Consider the following 2902-nt stretch of genomic DNA (forward strand, 5'->3'; position numbering starts at 1 on the left):
GAAGATATCTCCTAGCATTTGTGCCACATTTTTTCTGAAATCACCTTACATACAAGAGATGTTTCACTGTTGAGATTTTCTTTCTGACGTCTCTGCGCACCTGAGTATGTAGGCAGGTAGCAACTTGTTGGGAGGCTGGGTCTGGAGGGCTTGGGGCTGTTCTCCTGTTGACAGTCCTGTTCAGCCTGCAGCCACAGCAAAGGAATTCCTGGTCCACGGGAGAGGTGCAGGGTCTGGATGGAAATCTGCCCTAAATGCAAAGCAGACTTCAAACAGGTACCTTGGGGTGGCAGTCCTGTTGCCTGGTTTGCACAGGGGTTTTGTTGAAAGACTGCTACCAAAAAGTAGTGACTTTACTGTAGAGCAGCCCTGGTTTGTTTAAACCAGGCTAGAGGCTGACCAAGTGACAGGGGAGGTATGTCCTTGGAGTTCAGTGGCATTGAGGACTTTCATCATGTTTGGTTTGCCTGGTGGCTCCTTCATTTGTTCTTGCCCCTCTTCTAAACATATCTGTTTTTCTCTTTGCAGAGGCAAAATCCTTTTGGATAGCCAAGCATCCTTTGCCACTTTGCTCGTAGGAAGAACAGTCCTGTCCTTACGATGCTCTTGTGGTTCTTCCATACTTCGAAGCACACCTCTTCTCCAAATGCTAAATTTGGGTTTCCTCCCAGAGAACACTGTTCCCAGCACTCATGGGAGTGCTTCCTCTGTCTTGTTCTGCTTTGAGATGCAGATCACTGTGTTCCTATTTTGTGTTTCCTATGGCCTCAAAGAAAAGCTGGCTGAAAACCTTTGGGAAGAATTTCTTTATTGTTGCATATCAGCAAGTTTTCCCACAGAAGTGTAAAACTCGCTCTAGTGTTACACAAAACATCCTGCCAGTTTCCAGGTCACAGAGCAGATTCTCAGCTGGTAAAAACTTGAATTTTCCTTTTCACCGGAATTAGCGTGGTGTGTTTCCTATTGCTGCTTGAATGCCTCCTAATGAGTAACATGATTTAAAATGGTCTGTTTCATGTATTATTTTCTTACATTGTTTCTGTCAGCCTGCACTAGACGAGGGATGAAGAATCACTTTTACTTGTAGCCATTTAATGGTACAGTATTTGGATTACAGTAAAAAGTATTACTATGTGTGCTAAAATTACTTTGATCAAGTCTTGTAGGATATGATTAGATTTATAATCCATTCATAATGGAAAGGAAGACAAGTTTCCTATTTTAAGGCAAAAGTTCCTAAAAATGTGTTGTCTGGAAAGGTACATTCTTAAACACTTTGGAAGAATGGGGCATGCCCATCTCAACCACGTAACTTGGTTATGTTCAGCTAATCCTGTTCTCCCCAGATTGGTGTAGTCCTGAAGTAAGTATTCCATTATCCTTTGCCTGCTTCAAAGGAAATCTGTCGATCCATACCAGTACTACAGTATGGACAATGGCTTTTCCTTGTGTCAGCAAAGCTGATACCTTGATTTGCAGCAATATGGCAAGACTTTGACCTGTGATGTAAGCTTGGAAAGGAGGGTGAGGTTCATGGAAAAGCAGGTAAGGTGAAGGAGGATGTAGAGATGTGAGTTTTTCTTTCCTGCTGTTAAACTTACTTCTACATTCTGCAAATGTCAATATTGTGTATGTAGAACTGTAAAGAGTGTGAGGTACACCGCGGGGTGAAAGCTTTCGTTGGCTGGTGTGAGGGCCAGGGGCCAGGCACTGTGTGCTTGCTGATGTTTGTAGAGCATGTTCAGAACTTTTGGGGGAAATGGAGGGGGAAAAATCCAAAACAAAACAAAAAACCCACCTCAAATTAAAAAAGTAAGGCACTGAATGGAATGACTTGGGTCTGCCTTTCCCTCCAGTACTGGGTGCCTAGCGGTCCATGATCTCACTGGAGGTGAGGCAGACTGTGGGAGCCTTGCACTCATACCAGCAAGCCTGGTACAGTAACAGAGAGCTTTTCAGATGTTTCTATTTTGAGGGACCCTTGGTAATGTGGTATGGATCCATATTCAATGTGCCTATTATAAAATCAGTGGTGCTGAGAATTTGAGCAGATTCTGCCCTTTAAAACCTATCCATTTGTTGTTACCAGAGCCAAAAATATTTCTAAATGCTAGTGTTCCTCCCCAGTGGCTTCCACGCTTTCACTAATCTTGAACAGCTGCATTAGCTGTTGTCTCAATTAGCATTGTTGGAAACAAGCTATCCCTTCAGAAATTGCAGGCCTCTTGTAATTAATTCCTTGTTTGAACAGATTGATTTCAGAGGCCAGTCACAGCACTGATCCTGTGCGTATGAGATTTCCTGGGCTTTCCTCATGAGAGTTGCTCCCTTGAAGCCAAAAATGCATGGAAATATTCACAAGGCCAGATGCAGATGGGTTTGTTTGTTTGTTTGTTTGTAAGCTGTGTCTGCAGTGGGGTGACCACAGGGAGCACTAAAGCAAGATAAAGAGGGCACTTGGGGTTGAAGTGTCAGGAGCCTCCTTTGCACTACAAGAGAATTCCCATTGCGTGAATGTCAGAGAAGCTGCTAAACATGGAATTTTTTGACTTATCGACACGAGGCAGCCACAAGCATCCCTAGCCTGATGGCTTGTCTGGGGAGACGGTGATTGCCCTGTTGTGTCTGTGCCCACTGGGCATAAGCACAGATCTGTCATGGCACTGTACTAGCAGAGACAACCTGAAAGTCCGAGAGGTTTCTTAAGGTAGTTTGGAAAGAGCAAAGATCGTGGTGCGTACAAAAGTGTGTTCACACTTGGATACATCTGTGAATCATGCTCTCACTTGGGCTTGGAAGATCATTGAAGATTTTAAAACCGCTGCTTCTGCCAGCAAAATCCATTATCCACAAGCTGCTGAAGGCCACAGGGAGAGAGTTAGAGAAGAGACGTATTTGTTGC

This window comes from Mesitornis unicolor, unplaced genomic scaffold (genome assembly GCF_000695765.1).
Source record: "Mesitornis unicolor isolate BGI_N332 unplaced genomic scaffold, ASM69576v1 scaffold14655, whole genome shotgun sequence".
Classification (NCBI taxonomy): domain Eukaryota; kingdom Metazoa; phylum Chordata; class Aves; order Mesitornithiformes; family Mesitornithidae; genus Mesitornis; species Mesitornis unicolor.